General features: G+C 40.8%; 1 protein-coding gene across 3 annotated transcripts in view; it reads right to left on the bottom strand.

Annotated features, from left to right (window-relative positions):
• LOC100116797 (ras-related protein Rap-2c) overlaps window positions 1-1684 on the bottom strand; it is a 123057-nt gene extending 121373 nt beyond the window's left edge. The window contains exon 1 of one of the 3 annotated variants that reach the window (XM_031925337.1): window positions 1353-1684. The gene's annotated coding sequence lies outside the window, so the exon portion shown is untranslated. The remainder of the gene's footprint in view (window positions 1-1352) is intronic. The other 2 variants (XM_031925338.1, XM_016986494.3) reach the window with 2 other exon arrangements.
• Between the last annotated feature and the right edge of the window lie 16210 nt (window positions 1685-17894).

The following is a 17894-nucleotide window of genomic DNA, read 5'->3' as shown; positions in this document are numbered from 1 at the left end:
TCTCATAAGGTACGTGCTGCAATTTCGCTGCGCTGCCGTGTATAAGGAGCTTTTTTCCTTCTCTTCTCCTCGAGCTCCTATTCTGTACACGCGTGCGGACGACTTCGCGGGGCAGCTTCGCAGTCATGAGATGTATATCCCCTCCTATACACTCGCTCTCTGCCCTACTGAGATACGTTCGATCGGTTGAACTAGCGCTTTCAACTTCTTTTCTCTTATCGATTCACGATGGATTGGCCGCTTCTCGCCTGCACTTGTTGGCTGCCCGCGCGTGGGTTGCTTTGTGCATGCGTAATTCGGGTCTTTTTGTCATCGATATGCGTCGTTAACGGCTCACGTAGTAATATGTTACAGCGAGCGTTTGATTGCGTGGTTCATTCATGACATGTACGTCTTTTGAGCGGCTGCGGTGCGGGTGATTATACCGCATGGAAGCATAGCACACAGATTCGTAATATTAAATTCATGGCGTGAGCTTTTATTATTCGCCATAAAACATCGTTATGTTCCACAGAATCCGATAATTCGCTCGCAGTTACGTAGGAATTCGTATTCGGATGGATCTCGAATTCTCAAAAATATCAGCAGTATACAATAATTGTAAACCGAGCAGCCGTAAACCATGCAGCTCGGTTGAAAGATTCACGCCCCTTATGCGCGTAGCCGCGCTCGTACATTCCGTCTACCGTAACAAGTTTTTATTCGCTTTTTACGACGCCGTGCGTGTATACTTGAACAAAGGGCATTTCGAAGGTCGTAACATCGGAAATTAACCGACCCGCACCGAAATACGTACACCGAGGGCATATCTCATTTTTAATAATCCGCTCTCGTAAATCACTCGCACGCGTCCGAATAACTGCAGCGCGTTTCATTACGCTTATTTCGCGCGGCGATGAACGAGGCCAGATGCGCGACCAGAGTCGATAGCCTTTGGCTCGAATTTCGCGATGCGGCTAATAAAGAAGGCGATTTATTCGCTGTCTGGCGAGCGTCGAGTTCCTTCGCGAATCGGAGTTAATCAGCGGGAGAGCCGTGTTTCGCGCGTTACGGGCGCAAATGACACACACTAGCACGTGTGCCCGTGGGTGTACGAGGATAACGGCACTTGCGTGAGAGTGAAGCGCGCACTTTTCTCAATTACGTTCCGAGAACGCGAGAATATAGAGCTGCGGCGGGAGTAAGCACACACTTGCACACAGTCACACACGTCGTCAGTGGCGGGAAAATTCAAAAGGCACAGCTACGCGACACGCACCAACGGTCAACGCTCCCCCGGCCGCCGTAAAAGCACAAACGTCGTCGTCGTCCTCGTCGCAGATGTATGATGGATCGTGGCGCGCACTACTCACCTGCGAGGTAGAACTGGCCTGCGAACGAAGCGCTGCTGCTGCTGGGGTCAACAGGTAGCGGGGCTGATGCTACTTTCCCGGGAGCGTATAAACAAAGCCACTGACGTTCCTCCTCTCAGCCGAACTCACCGCGCGATATTGCGAGACTATAGCGCGTACAAATTCCAAAACGTTCACCACTGGCTGCACATCCACGCAGTACGATACCGTTGAGGCAGAGAGGGAGAGATATGGGTGCGCACGAGAGACGGTGTACAACGCCGTGGATCTGGCGAAGCGGACGAGCCAGCTCTGGCCGGTGCCGGGTGCCCGATGCCGTCTCCCCCTTCGCTGCGCGGCGCGCACACGCGCGCATACAGTTGACGCGGCTGCGCCGTCGCGACCTTCCGCGGCGAGACGCAACGGTAGCAGCTACACTCTCGCCTCTCCTGTGCGTACGTGAGGGATGTCTGTGTGCGTGTGGATGTATCTACCAGAAAAGAGAGGGAGAGAAGGAGAGCTACTGCTGCACCGAGCTGGATTCTAATCTCTGAAATCTAGAGACGGAGACGCTGCAGCGTGAAGATGAGGCTTTGTGCGTTACTCGCAGGTGCGCCCGTTTAACTATGGATGCTCGGAAGTGATTTTCCTTTTTGTTCGCCAAACCTTGCTCGATATATGAAAGAATATTCTCTTTAAAGTTTGCCCGACTTTGCTCGGCTGTTCCTGTGACGTCGTCGGGCGACATTTGGCACAGTTCAGCAAAACTGCAACTGCTATAATAACAGTATTTCATTGCACTCTGTGCGAACAGTTCAAACATGCGATTTTATCATCAAGAAGACTCGAACAAAAGACACAAGAAGAAGGAAGACCAGAAGAAGAAGCAGCCTGAGGCAGAAACAAAAGAGCTCAAGCGCAAAAAACAGTTCGATTAGCACTGGTTCGGAAGTGTGTGTATCGGCTGCAAAGTCATCTCGCCTGATAAGCGCGCGCGCACAAGCTCATCCCTGGTATATTCGCCAAAATAAAACCGCCCAAACAAAAGCCCCTCTCTCTTTATCTCAAGTGTGCGGCCCGTGTACTATATATATATATATATATATATATATATATATATAACACAAGCGAGCGCGCGCGAGGCGAGACGTACGTGGGTATATAGTACACACACACACACCCACACACACAGAGCGGGAAAAAGGCCTCTCGACGCGCGGGCGCAATGACACGGCTCTTCACCTCCGGCGGCGCACTACTCGAGCTTGTAGCGGTGCGACGGAAAGCTGATGCTACTCTCTCACTCTCTACGCGCGTTTCGCTCTAATCCGAATTCGTGCCCGCACGTGCGCGCAGGGAGACATTATGCAGAGGGAAGTTTGACTGTGACTAATTTGCGCGCGCGGATCTAATCTCCCTTTGTTATAGAGTTAGCTAGTTAACGCTGATTTCATTTGCTTCTGGATTATTTCATACAGCCGAGAGATATGAAAATAAAGCGCGCGTTACGCCATTATGTACATCTGGCGGCGGTGCGCAGCTGAAAAGTGCGGTTGGCAAGGCGTTGGCACGTCTGACCCGTTACGCTTTGAACTACTTGGAAATCGGAGCAGATCGTTCCGGCGCCGCCGCCGCCGACACCATGCCAACTGATGCTCGAGTAGTATAGGATTCGATCGAAGCTATGTGGCATGTCGGTTAGCGTGGCTCTCGCGCCCGCGTGCTCTTGTGCATGTAAGTATTATACAGCGGGCTCGCGTTACATACTGTATATGCCTAAGGTAAACCGCGACCGCGGCGGCGGCGACGGCAGACGACTCGGGGGGGATGTATATATGCATAGCCCTGTTTCGCTCTGCTATCATATTCATTGCATGTAACTGAAATGGAGATGACTTCGATTTGCTGAATATTGGTTACTTTGCCCGCTACTGCGGAGTGTTATTGTTGTTGTTGTTTCGGCAAAGTTCGAGCGGCTTCGATGAGCTTTGCTGTCGGAATAGGAGTTCGATCACGATCTGATGCACTCATCTTCAACTGAATATCTGAATAAGAGAATTCCAAACTATAAGAAAGTTTAGTCAGAGCATTTTAACAGTTAAAATGGTAAAAATAATGAGGGTAATATTTGAGGGGCGCAAACTTTGTACATTCACACCGAGAAAATTATACAGTAACTATTACCAGAATTATAATATAAACGCTAGCAATATAGGAGTACGATAATATTTTATAGGGATTATCACTGATAAATATACATTAAAAATTAGGGGAAAACTCAATGGCTTGGTTTAGAAATCTATGTTTTTTTACTGTATCCAAATATTTATTGAAATAGTAATATTACAATAAAGTATTAGTATACGAGTAATACCCGAAGACCCGCAGAGGTAAACAGTGTTACCTGATCGCAGGACTGGGATGTATATAGATAAACAAAAATAAATAAATAAATATATATATATATATATATATATATATATTAACATAAAAATTCAAGTACTTATATTCCTAACTCTTACAAACTAACAAAACAATTTGTATTATTTTCAATATATCATTTTTAGCAAATATACATTTTACTACTACATGTTAGTGAGATCACTTTGAATAATACTCTAATCAAACATATAACTTTTTCATAATGTATAGTATATGTAGAAAACATCAATCTTTCTACTAACAGTTAAGTTTTATTCGGTATTTAATTTTATTCATTCCCTAGTAAAAATAACAAATGTAATAAAGTGTAATAAAATATAAGAAAATGTAACAAATCATAACATTTTGTACGTTTTTGTTGGATTTCGGACCTTTTATACGTTTTATTACAATTTATTACAAATCCATTGATCCAGGATTTCATGGGGGTCTTTTTTTGTAACGACAAATGTAACAATACGTTAAAAAGTATAACAAAATGTAAAAAATTGTCTGTAAGCGTAATATTATATAAGAAAATGGCGACTTTTTTAATTTCTTACTTCTACTTACATCCTTCTACTTTTTTTTACAATTTCTTATGCATTGTTACATTTTATTATGAAATTAATAATTAAAAAAATATATTGACTGTATTAGGCGGTAAAACAACATATGTAATAAAATGTAATAAAATGTAATAAAATGTAATAAAATGTAAAAAAAAGTTAACGAACCTGAAAATGTAACGTTGAAAATCACTATGGCTTTCTTAAAACTATTCTAATCATTAATTCTTTGGTTGTTTTTGGGTATAGTAATACTTTTGTTCCTTGTTACACTATCCGACGTAAAATTGAGATTTAAGGTCATCATAGTGTAGTCTTAATGCCTCCCAGCCAAAACTTGTTCTATGTTTAGGGGATTGCTTGAACTACAAAATTGTTTTTATTTAAAAATATTGTTACAATTACTATGAATTTTGACTCAATAAAAATCTTAAATTACTATGGTATATAATAATCCCTATACTTTGCCAATTTTAATTCTCAGTGAGAAGTGTCTTATTTTTATTTTGAATTTAACATGACTTATCGATGTCAGCGTGGGCGCGGTTAATCACTGATCTAGTGCTCAGCTTGGCGATTTTAATAGGGGGAACTGCGTAGCGCTAATTAAGTAGATAAAGCTAATTTCCGAATTAATTGAATGCGTGGCAGTGTAACGGTGCGATTTAATATGCCGATTAAATGACCGAATTTGCAATGACGATTAATAATATAGATTAGAGGATTCTCAAACTTAATTTTTAACACCTGAATAAATTTAGTTTCTATACTCCGGTACCCTGAACATGTCAATTAGAAATAAGTCTTTTTATGCATGTCAGAGTGTATTGAAAACATAAAATTCAAAAACTTTAGTACGTTGTAAGGGGTTAAACATCTTGTCCTGATTTATTTCCAAGCTTTGATATCCGATAGAAGCTTTTCTTTTCTGTTTATGAACATTACATCTTTCTTGTGTCAACACTTCGATCTTAATTATGTGCCTACGCACGATTATCTGTCGCCGTCGTCGAAAACTACGTCTAGCTCGACCCCTGCAATTATTTTAATTCTCCCACCCTTATGCTCTTCGATCTCCCATATAATCTCACCCTCAAGCGGACCAAAGCTCATCAGCGGAATGAAGCTTCTCAATCAATCGATTTCGCGTTAAAACAATGGTCATGGACCAGCGGCAAAGCACATATCTTCCTCGCGTGTCCGTATACATGTACATCCGCGCGCACGGGGGACCATTCGGAAGCGCGCGTAGTTCGCCAGGCTCGTCAGCCAATAAATGCCGAGTCTGCGCGTGTACGTGAAAATTCCAGGAATGCGAGAGGCAGCTCCCCTCGACTCTTAGCTCTTCTCCCCTTTCCAGAGCCGGATACTCGAGGCAGTAATAGGCCAAGTGCCTTGGCTGACCCAACGCGCACCCTTATTACTTGCTGCTGCAGGATTTCCTCATAAAAATACAAGAGGGCCACGTGCTGAAAAAGCGAGCCGGTATGTTTGCGTACGAGAGAGAGAGGGAGAGAGAGAGAGAGAGAGAGAGAGAGAGAGAGAGAGAGAGAGAGAGAGAGAGAGAGAGAGAGAGATAGAGAGAGAGAGAGAGAAGGTCGAGGGTCAGCGTTCTTTGATGCCGCATGGTTCCAATTTTTATTTTTCAATCATTGTTTTTCTGTGGATGAGGTATGCAGGGAACGACGCGTTGTAATAGCCGTACTTTGTCGAAATGAGTAAATTCGACAAATGATTTTACCAAGTTCGCAAAGGGATCACCTTTACAGCGTGTAATTTACTCCAAGCTCAAGTTCTGGAAACAGCTCGCTATTAGCGATAACGAACGTGGGTGTTGATTTCCGGGAAATACCTCTGGCGTAATTAATCTGATTGATGTAATTTAACGCCGTGAAATACCGGTCGAGAATGAGTCGATCCATTTTAAGAAGATTTAATCAGCAAAGTCAGCTCCTGTACTTATTCTTTAAACACAAGGGTAGCCCTGTTATTTTTTTTGCACAAAGTAGCACCGACTGCGCTCCTCATTGTAGTATCCAAACACAAAAGAGCTCTCCTATCTTCTTTGATATAAAAGACTCTCTTTCTCTCCCGGAACTTTACACATCCCAAGCGCTACGCCGCACTGATTTCGTCTGCCGAGAAGTATTCAAATTTTGATACTACACCGCATCGATATTAGACCCGGTCCTGCACAACTTTCCCCCATACGTAAGAACCTCTTGCATGCATTTACATAGCAATTTTTCCGCTTACATAATCAACGTAGCTATACGTGCCCTTCCGAGATCCCTCCACTCGCACGCACGCACAGAAAAATAGCAGCAGCAGATGAAAACACATTTCAGAAGCTAGAAAAAAGAAGAGGAAAGCAAAACATAAAACGCAACACGCGCCAGCCCACCTTATATAGCCAGCGCTCGTCGTCATTGTATCATTTCGTTGATAGAACTGCCTGGGGGGAGGGCTCGTCATCCTTGAAAAATGCAGCCCTGTGGTCGACTCGAAGCTTTTGCTCGCTCGAGACTTCTCGCTCTCTTCTTTCGCGCGTGCACGAGCTCCTTTCACATCAGAGAAGAAGAGGAGGAGGGAAGGAATAGAAAAGCGCCCTAGTAGTACATTTTTTTCGGTGTTAATTATAAGAATGCCTGCGTACTAACTCTCCGTGAAAACGGCATAAACGCGAGCGCGTTATTTTGACGCTCGAAAATTGTTTTTTTTGCGTTCACGCGCAACGGCTCGTTCAACAATTTATGGGGCAAGAACGAAAGTTGCGCCGCTCGCGAGCACTTTACGGGTTTAGAAGTGTATTTATGTACCATTATATAATTCCCGAGAAAGTTGCGCGCAGGTGCAGCGTGAGATCGTCTCTAGCGTTAGCAAAGTTCGTTATTCAAAAATTATAAGCTTTGGGCTGCCGTTAATTAGCAGCCAAATGACAAGAAAAACAATCAAGCTCTGAGTGAATTTCCATCGTTCATTACAAAGGCGAATTATTCTCCGGCCTCTTTGAAGATTGCCCCCGGCGTGCAGGGGTGGAGCTTTTTGCCGAAGGCTTTGATGTTTCGAAATGGCAATAGAGAGCTGCACGCATAGCGTTAGAAAGCCTTTGTCGGAAAGTATCGAATACGCGTTGCGTGCAGCTGCACCAAGTGTCGACGGCTTTGATGGCAATTACAGTTTCGATTTCAACAAGCTTCAGCAACACGATTCGCGCAAGACCTGTGCGTATATTATGGTGTAGCGTTTCGGCGGCATGTAAATAAAAACAGGTGCTCCATTCGACAATCAACAAACTTTATTTCACGAAATGCTCTGCAGAGCGCGAAAACGCATCGGTACACCAACAAGCCAGTGACGCTTCAAATCCCCAGGGTTGAAATATCATCGAGGAGGGGAGCTAGCATCGGACACCTTGCAGACAGCTCCTCTCGAGCTGTCTGAGCTCGTCACTCGCCGTCTTAATTTATCTCCCACGATCTTCCTCGCGCTGTTCCCCCTTCTCGACTCTCGGCACCTTTTACCCCTCAGCCCTTCCTCGTCCGCGCCGCTGCTCCGCAATTTATAACGTAACTCGCTCGCGCTAAAGTGGAAGCACGCGAGCGTTGCAGCTGTGCAGTGTTTACCTCCGTTCGCGAGGCCGACGACCCCGCGACTCTTCTGTCTACGTGTATGTAGACAGCCACTTGTGTGTATAGAGCCGAAGCGGCGATTCTGTCTTTACAGCCAATCGATCAGTGAAAATATATATAGGTGTCGCGCGAACTTCCGTTTGCACGGCCTGCTGGCGGTGTACTTATTGGCTTTCCGCTGCGGTGTTCTTGATATTGGCATTAGTATTGTTGGCAGGATGGATTACGTTGGGATATGTTGAACTGGGGACTCTCGTATGCGGGGATGGAATCTTATTGAAATTGAGTTTTAATGGCTCTTGGTTTCCGACGCGACGGGAAGTAAAATGAACGATCTTAAGGTGTTTGTTTTCAAACGCACTAATGCTACTACTGCCATCGGCCATAATTTTTCAAGCGCCGGCAACTTCGCAGTCGAAAATAAGCCAGTTTGGATGGAGTTTAAATGGCCGTGTGTCAGGATTACATCTGATCTGACGAGCGAAACTTCCTTGAGAAAGTAAAGCGCTAATGCAGCTGGCAGCGTTTTTAGTCTATCGCTGCACAGAGCCGCTTTGAGCTCGGAATCCGCCAGCGTGTAACTTCTGAGAGTAATCATAACTACAAGCGCAGTTTTGAGTGACGACGATTTCATAGCCAGTTGCTGCGAGTTTAAGCTTGCTTCTCCAAAGTATATTCGAAGATAAAATATGTATCTTGTTTTGAAGCATTAAATACATTTTTATTTTCAAAAGATGACTGCGGATACAAAGTATTTGCTTAGAGTGGCAATATCGATACACAATGGGAATATAGGAGAACGTTCACGAATCGAACCTATCTCATCTGCTACCTCGAGAGATCGTCTCCCCGCAGTCTGCTATATGCCTATACACACACCCGGCAATACGCGCGCGCCGCCTTTTTACGTTTCGCGTGACGACAGCGCTTTGCTCTTGTAAATTGTACTTCCCGCGAGGCTATGCGGATTACTCGAGGGGCCGCCAACGCTTATTACTTGGGAAAACTTGCTGCCGTACGACTCATCGCTTACGTATACACGATGCTCTCCAACATGTATCGCCCACGTATTATTTTTACACGCAGCGTCTCGCGCAGCTGATGAATCGATCGCTTTCGTTATCGGACGCAAAATGTGCCGCAGGCTGTATAAGTTTGCTTAGGATCGCGGAGAATTATTTGCTTTCGCCGGCCTGTTGACGCTACCGGACACCTGTTTAACTTTCAATGAAGTATATGCGTTGTTCAATTAAAAGTTTCTCCTGTTGGGGCACACGCAGGCTACCTTTTATTTTTTCGTTGAAATGACCCCGCAATTTCCTTAGAGAAACTGGTTTTCGGCCAAATTTTTTGTAATTTCGGGAAATAATAGTTCTGAACTAGTAGATCAAAAATGTTCATGGGCCCAAAGTCCAAATGTCAATAGTTTAACAGATACAGCTCTTCGAAGTTGAAGTTTTATCATGCTCATGCACTGTATGGCTTGTACGAACTTATGATGTTCTTGTTAAAGACAGCTCTGCAAATATAAAATAAAATAAAAAAATTTCTGCACATTCCTATTTCGGCAATGTGCGTTAGGAAATTTTAACCTAATATAAATTAATTTTCACTTTATTTGACTTTTCATTCTTTTTATAATCGGCTTATAGTTTTTCACAAATTTTAACTTTAGCAAAAATGTACGTAGGGTAAATTATTTCGTCAAATTATCTTATAGGTAAAAGTGTCTGATGGTAAAGTTAGCTTTCGTTACATTTCTCCCCACCCCATTAACACGTGCGAGCGACACTGTCTCCCCGAGGCCCGAGCCCGAGCGCTCTCGCTCGCGCCGGTTTGTTTACATCTTTGTCGTCTGGAATGGACCTGTCAAAACGTGCGTTCTGTATTTTGTATTCTGCCGTTTTCTTAATACGGACAACGAACGTCAAAGTATCAGTCGCTTCGCATCCGCTCTTTAGAAAGAACAAGTTAAGTGAGAGTGAATAACTATGAATAATGTACAAAGTGATACGGATAGCGAGGGTGAGGATGTGTCTAATGATATGCCAGCTGAAATGCTCGCTGCAGCGAAGGAAATAGCATTAAATTCATTGCCGAACATTTCCAAACAAAAGTACACAAAAGTGTACAACGAATTTAAGAAATGGCGCAGCACAAAGAAGACAACGTCATTCGCCGAAACTGTTTTACTTGTGTATTTTAATGAAATGTCTACGCAGTACGCTCCATCGACACTATGGGCTAGATATTCTATGCTAAAAACTACTATGAAAGCATATGATAATATCAATATCAGTACATATACACTATTGCTAGAATTGCTAATGAAGAACAGCTCGGGGTATAAACCCAAAAAATCCAACGTATTCACCACAGCTGATGTGTCCAAATTTCTTAAAGAAGCACCAGATGCAGAGTATCTTGTAATGAAGGTAAGTATACATACATGTATATTAATTTCTGTATAGCGACACTTGTCGTGAATTGAAAAAATCAAGCTCAGAAGTTTAAAAATTCTTCGAAATTGATTGCGTCACACGTAAAATTCGTTTTGTTATTAAAAAAACTTAATATAATCTCTTTTATAGGCGTTACTAGTAATGGGAATTTTCGGTGCTTGTCGAAGGGAAGAACTGTCTAACTTATGTATGGATGACGTAAAAGATCATGGTACTTTTTTGTTCGTAACGTTGCAAATAACAAAAACTAAAATTGTGAGAAGATTTACGGTAGTAGGTGAATTTTACAAAATAGTGAAAAGGTATATGGAAAAACGCCCAAACAATTCAAAAACAAACAGATTCTTTTTGACATATAGAGCAGGAAAATGTGTGTTACAGCCTCTTGGCATTAATAACGTTGGAGGCGTACCTCAAGAAATTGCAAAATATCTTCAACTAGAAAATCCTGAGCTCTATACGAGTCATACGTTTTGAAGATCGTCTGCTACGATACTAGTTGACGCAGGAGCAGATATAACAGTTTTGAAAAGATACGGCGGGTGGAAATCGAACACAGTCGCAGAAGGATATATTGAAGATTCCATGCAGAACAAAAAAGCAATCGGTCATTGTATTGTAAGTGACATACCGTCCATATCAAAGAATTCGAAGTACTTGAAACTGAACTAAGATGCGAGTATAGCAGAAAATGAAGAATCACAAATTTTTGATAATACGTTGTATCCAAATCCGTCTGAAAATGCTAATGTATGTACTGATACCTCAAACGTAACAGTGATTCCTGAAACTCCTGAAGAGTCGTATGAAAATTGTAGAAACAGACTTAACATTGAAAATAATCAAACAAATCAGGCACCAAAAACCGTTAAAAAATAAATCTATAACCACATCAAATGCATTAAAAAATATACCGTTTCATTTTGTAAAAAGTCACGTTACGATAAATATTAATAATAATTCAAAATAATAAATAAATCAGATTTTTCTTAATTTAATAAATTTATAATTGTTCTATAATTTGTTTTTTTTAGGCGGGGGGGGGGGGGGTGGGGCATCGCCCCCCGAACCCCTCCGTCCCAGCGCCCCAACGCCACCGTTCTATACGTTCCAATTATTCAAAATAATTGTAGTGGTCGAAAAATAATATACGATACTCGTGCACACGTAGGTCATCCCTACTTTGCACACTCGTATCGTAATGTACTATTAAACTCCGGATCATACGTCTTTCATCTTCTCACTCACATTCGATCATACTCCACTCTCTCAATACAGCAGACGAAAGAGGAAAGTTATCAATCACAGCCATCTCGAACTCTCCGAGACAATTTTCAAATTACTATACGTGAGAAAAAAAACGTGCCCGACAACCGATACACATTTTGAAACTCAATCTCCAAACCATAGAAACATTTATCCTGACCGCAACTTTCCAATATACAGCACTCAAACAAAACTCGCTGTGTCAGAATTAATCTAAAGGACCCCGCAATTTCCTTATGGAAACTGGCTTTCGGCCAAATTTTTTGTAATTTCGGGAAATAATAGTTCTGAACTAGTAGATCAAAAATGTTCATGAGCCCAAAGTCCAAATGTCAATAGTTTAACAGATACAGCTCTTCGAAGTTGAAGTTTTATCATGCTCATGCACTGTATGGCTTGTACGAACTTATGATGTTCTTGTTAAAGACAGCTCTGCAAATATAAAATAAAATAAAAAAATTTCTGCACATTCCTATTTCGGCAATGTGCGTTAGGAAATTTTAACCTAATATAAATTAATTTTCACTTTATTTGACTTTTCATTCTTTTTATAATCGGCTTATAGTTTTTCACAAATTTTAACTTTAGCAAAAATGTACGTAGGGTAAATTATTTCGTCAAATTATCTTATAGGTAAAAGTGTCTGATGGTAAAGTTAGCTTTCGTTACATTTCTCCCCACCCCATTAACACGTGCGAGCGACACTGTCTCCCCGAGGCCCGAGCCCGAGCGCTCTCGCTCGCGCCGGTTTGTTTACATCTTTGTCGTCTGGAATGGACCTGTCAAAACGTGCGTTCTGTATTTTGTATTCTGCCGTTTTCTTAATACGGACAACGAACGTCAAAGTATCAGTCGCTTCGCATCCGCTCTTTAGAAAGAACAAGTTAAGTGAGAGTGAATAACTATGAATAATGTACAAAGTGATACGGATAGCGAGGGTGAGGATGTGTCTAATGATATGCCAGCTGAAATGCTCGCTGCAGCGAAGGAAATAGCATTAAATTCATTGCCGAACATTTCCAAACAAAAGTACACAAAAGTGTACAACGAATTTAAGAAATGGCGCAGCACAAAGAAGACAACGTCATTCGCCGAAACTGTTTTACTTGTGTATTTTAATGAAATGTCTACGCAGTACGCTCCATCGACACTATGGGCTAGATATTCTATGCTAAAAACTACTATGAAAGCATATGATAATATCAATATCAGTACATATACACTATTGCTAGAATTGCTAATGAAGAACAGCTCGGGGTATAAACCCAAAAAATCCAACGTATTCACCACAGCTGATGTGTCCAAATTTCTTAAAGAAGCACCAGATGCAGAGTATCTTGTAATGAAGGTAAGTATACATACATGTATATTAATTTCTGTATAGCGACACTTGTCGTGAATTGAAAAAATCAAGCTCAGAAGTTTAAAAATTCTTCGAAATTGATTGCGTCACACGTAAAATTCGTTTTGTTATTAAAAAAACTTAATATAATCTCTTTTATAGGCGTTACTAGTAATGGGAATTTTCGGTGCTTGTCGAAGGGAAGAACTGTCTAACTTATGTATGGATGACGTAAAAGATCATGGTACTTTTTTGTTCGTAACGTTGCAAATAACAAAAACTAAAATTGTGAGAAGATTTACGGTAGTAGGTGAATTTTACAAAATAGTGAAAAGGTATATGGAAAAACGCCCAAACAATTCAAAAACAAACAGATTCTTTTTGACATATAGAGCAGGAAAATGTGTGTTACAGCCTCTTGGCATTAATAACGTTGGAGGCGTACCTCAAGAAATTGCAAAATATCTTCAACTAGAAAATCCTGAGCTCTATACGAGTCATACGTTTTGAAGATCGTCTGCTACGATACTAGTTGACGCAGGAGCAGATATAACAGTTTTGAAAAGATACGGCGGGTGGAAATCGAACACAGTCGCAGAAGGATATATTGAAGATTCCATGCAGAACAAAAAAGCAATCGGTCATTGTATTGTAAGTGACATACCGTCCATATCAAAGAATTCGAAGTACTTGAAACTGAACTAAGATGCGAGTATAGCAGAAAATGAAGAATCACAAATTTTTGATAATACGTTGTATCCAAATCCGTCTGAAAATGCTAATGTATGTACTGATACCTCAAACGTAACAGTGATTCCTGAAACTCCTGAAGAGTCGTATGAAAATTGTAGAAACAGACTTAACATTGAAAATAATCAAACAAATCAGGCACCAAAAACCGTTAAAAAATAAATCTATAACCACATCAAATGCATTAAAAAATATACCGTTTCATTTTGTAAAAAGTCACGTTACGATAAATATTAATAATAATTCAAAATAATAAATAAATCAGATTTTTCTTAATTTAATAAATTTATAATTGTTCTATAATTTGTTTTTTTTAGGCGGGGGGGGGGGGTGGGGCATCGCCCCCCGAACCCCTCCGTCCCAGCGCCCCAACGCCACCGTTCTATACGTTCCAATTATTCAAAATAATTGTAGTGGTCGAAAAATAATATACGATACTCGTGCACACGTAGGTCATCCCTACTTTGCACACTCGTATCGTAATGTACTATTAAACTCCGGATCATACGTCTTTCATCTTCTCACTCACATTCGATCATACTCCACTCTCTCAATACAGCAGACGAAAGAGGAAAGTTATCAATCACAGCCATCTCGAACTCTCCGAGACAATTTTCAAATTACTATACGTGAGAAAAAAAACGTGCCCGACAACCGATACACATTTTGAAACTCAATCTCCAAACCATAGAAACATTTATCCTGACCGCAACTTTCCAATATACAGCACTCAAACAAAACTCGCTGTGTCAGAATTAATCTAAAGGACCCCGCAATTTCCTTATGGAAACTGGCTTTCGGCCAAATTTTTTGTAATTTCGGGAAATAATAGTTCTGAACTAGTAGATCAAAAATGTTCATGAGCCCAAAGTCCAAATGTCAATAGTTTAACAGATACAGCTCTTCGAAGTTGAAGTTTTATCATGCCCATGCACTGCATCGCTTGTACGAACTTATGATGTTCTTGTTAAAGACAGCTCTGCATACATGTATATATATATATATATATATATATATATATATATATATATATATATATATATATATATATATATATATATATATACATATGAACCTATTTAAAATTAACAGTACTCCTACAATGTGTTTACATTTATTACTGTTTTAAAATATTTGTCAGTTTGTGGATTTTGCTTGATTCCACAATGTCCACATAATATATGTGATTAGAATTAACAATTCTGCTTCCGTTTTCAAAAGATCTCGTACCCCCATTAATATAGGACATTAATTCAAAAATGTCTACTATATAAACCATTACGCTACATAATATTTTAGTTCTTAACTTCTATTTCTTTAAACTAGTAAAATCATGTTCAAACCTGCCTCTAAAGATTACGTGATAAGGTATAACTTTCAGAGCCGATGACAGCACCCTCTTGAGGTGCCTTAATTTGCGAATTACTGTACCTGCCAATGCGGAGCATGTGCGCACGTTGCTAGTGTCTTGTGGTATTTGGGATATGCACGACATCAACAAAATATCAGATACCCTGATGATTCATTACTCGATACCACATTGGATGCTGCAAATCGAGCTGCTCAAAATCTTGGATCTCAAAAACCTTTATTGCCCGCATATTCAAACAGCGGGCAATAATGGCCTTTATTGCCCGCTAAAAAGTCTTTATTGCCCGCAAATTTTTTTTTGTAATTTAAAAAAAAAGTTGATTTTGATAAATTTGCATTATTTATTTATTTTATATAATGTTTGAACAAGACAATAGCATGGTTGCCGTGTCCAAAAATAGTCACATCAGTCCCTCTTAACACGTACGAAAAAATATGAAAATACGTCCGCGCGTTACATAAAATATGGTGTGCACCAAGGGCTAAGTGGGCTTTTTGGCCTAAAAAAGACCTCTTTACGCCCTTGGTACACAATATACTATTTTGCAACACAAGCACGATTTCCGCGTTTTTCGTACCTATTATGCGGGCGTAAAGGACCAGTTTTTTTACCGGCGGGAAAAAATAAATTTTAGCGGGCGTTTATAAGTTTTTTTTTTGCCCGGCGGGCGGTTTTAATTTTTTGTTTGCCCGACGGGCGTTTTTCATTTTTTTTTGACCGCATAAGCCGCGTTAGCGGGCAAAAAAAAATTAAAAGCTCTCGCCGGGCAAAAAAAAAAATTAAAAACTCCCGCCGGGCAAAAAAAATGATAACGCCCGTTAATAGTATATTGTACAACAAGGGGCGAAAATGGGCTTTTCCGAGCGAGGATGATGAAACATCATCCGAGTCTGGAAAAGCACATTCGCCCCTCCTTGTTCACCGTGCTTTTTATAACAAGTGTATAAGGAAGACTATTTGGGTCGCCTATGAAGTGGATTTTTTCGAGTCGTCCACTACGGTGGGCGTGTATAGATTCATATATATGTGTGTATTTATATATATGCATATATATATATATATTTTATTTAATTATTTTATTTATTTAAATATATTTTTAGTAAAGCTTTTAAAATTTAGTAAATCAAAATTTTCATAAACTGCAAATTTTGAAAAATTTTGGCAAATTTGAACATTTTGAAAATTTTGGCAAATTTAAACATGTGGCGTGCATGTTTCCCGCATCTGCGGGGCCTGGCAGAGAGCGTTCACAACGTTCTCGAGTTTTCGCCAAGCGGTCCCTCGCTTTATTGCCTCACCGCAATAAAGCGATCCGCCGCGCGCGCGTTCGCTAATCCCCCAGACGAGGCAGTCCCCGGATTTTCGGCAGCCGAGCGGTCTGTCGCATATTGCACTTAGCAATAAAACGATCGGCCGCGCGCGCTCGATAATCTTCGGAATTCTCAAAAAAGCACGCGCGCCACTCATCCGCTAAAGTGCCCAAGCTATCCCTTCCCTTCGGGCCTCATGAGCGAGACCAACATCTTCCCTCCGAGGCCTGAAGGGTGGCTTCGCTGGGGGCACTCGGCACTCTTGCTCGAACCAGAGACTTGCACAGACCTAGGCCCTCCTGCCTGTCCTGCGGTCTGCGTTCTGCCGAGTCAAGTTTGACATCAGTATTTCCAAGCTCTCTAAATAAATACAAAGTTCAATCGAACACACGTGTCCAATTTCTCCCTACCTCACCTCTACAAGCGTTAACAGACTAAAAACATTTTGAAAATTTTGGCAAATTTGAACATTTTGAAAATTTTGGCAAATTTGAACATTTTGAAAATTTTGGCAAATTTGAAAATTTTGAAAATTTTGAAAATTTTTGAAACTTTTGGAAAATTTTGATATTTTGGAAATTGTTTCAACAGTTTTTAACGATTTCAAGCTTTAGTAAGGAGATGAACAAAAAAAAATGAATCGAGCGGACCGAAAATGGTCGTTTTCGCCTATAGAGGCGAAAACGACCATTTTCGGTCCGCTCGATTTCCGGTTCTCCGATTATTGTAGACTCGTTCTATCTATATAGGGGGCGAAAATGGATTAATTGATACATGTATTGTGATCAGGGACTCTCGCTCTACTTTTTGTGTGACGCACGGAAAACCCCATTTTCGGCCCAGTTTATAGGCGCCGAAAATGGTCTTTTTTATACATGTGTTATACAAAATATTTTAAAGAAAATAGTCAATAGTTCACATCAAATATACGTATATGTGTGTGTATGATTATGTACATAGGTGTGTGTGCATGTTTGTAAACGCGGAAATTAGTACATGCGTTACAAAAAATATGGTGTGCACCAAGGACTAATCGGGCTTTTTGGCCTCATGTGGTTGCAGTACTCGTCTGCGGCTCGTAAACGCCCTCACCTTCGGCTTGGGCTAACTCGCCTTGATTCGTACTGCAAACTCCACACTCAGCCTCAAAAAGCCCAGTTTACGCTCTTGGTACACAATATACTATTTTGAAAATGCCAGAGGTTGTTGAATCAGTTGGAATTACACTTATACTTTCATCTTTAAAAGTACCTGATCTGGCATTTAGACCCAAAAGACCGATGAAATTTTTAATTCAAATATTATATAATTCCAAAGTCACTCTGCATACTTCGTTAGGTATGCTCAGTTTCTTTTTTCTTTCATCAATGATTTTATAATTATATAATTATATTTAGTGCTCTAACAGGTGTCACATTAAATATCACAATCGACGATAG

This window comes from Nasonia vitripennis (genome assembly GCF_009193385.2).
Source record: "Nasonia vitripennis strain AsymCx chromosome 2 unlocalized genomic scaffold, Nvit_psr_1.1 chr2_random0010, whole genome shotgun sequence".
Taxonomy (NCBI): Eukaryota; Metazoa; Arthropoda; class Insecta; order Hymenoptera; family Pteromalidae; genus Nasonia; species Nasonia vitripennis.
The sequence above is the reverse complement of the archived record's forward strand: the minus strand, read 5'-3'. Positions and strand labels throughout refer to the sequence as shown.